The following is a 442-nucleotide window of genomic DNA, read 5'->3' on the forward strand; positions in this document are numbered from 1 at the left end:
CTTCAGAAAATTTTTTTTTTCGGCTATCTTGACGTGACAAAACTTATTTTTGCCCATAAAAATCCGGGCGGGCTTTTTTTTTTACAAGTCAAGATATTTTGGTACGGTTACTGTGAGAAAAAAATCCTTGTTTTTGCATTTTACAAGAGTGTTATAGGCTAAATTAAAAAAAAAACGTGAATCTCTTCGTTATGGCATGCTCATTACTCAGTCTGGTGGCACTAAAAATTTGACAGAGTATGGTTAAAAAGTGACTGAAATAACTTTCTTTGAAATTTGAGAAAACAAAACAAACTGCTAGTTGCTGAGGGCGCTCCCTGTTTAACTCGTTGTTAAACCACTGAAAGCGGCAAGCTTTAACCGAGAAACTAGTCAGCACTGTTCTGACATGAATGAACTTTTACCAAATGGTACTTTTGTGAATGGCAGACGTTACCACGGA

This window comes from Aplidium turbinatum, chromosome 8 (genome assembly GCF_918807975.1).
Source record: "Aplidium turbinatum chromosome 8, kaAplTurb1.1, whole genome shotgun sequence".
Classification (NCBI taxonomy): domain Eukaryota; kingdom Metazoa; phylum Chordata; class Ascidiacea; order Aplousobranchia; family Polyclinidae; genus Aplidium; species Aplidium turbinatum.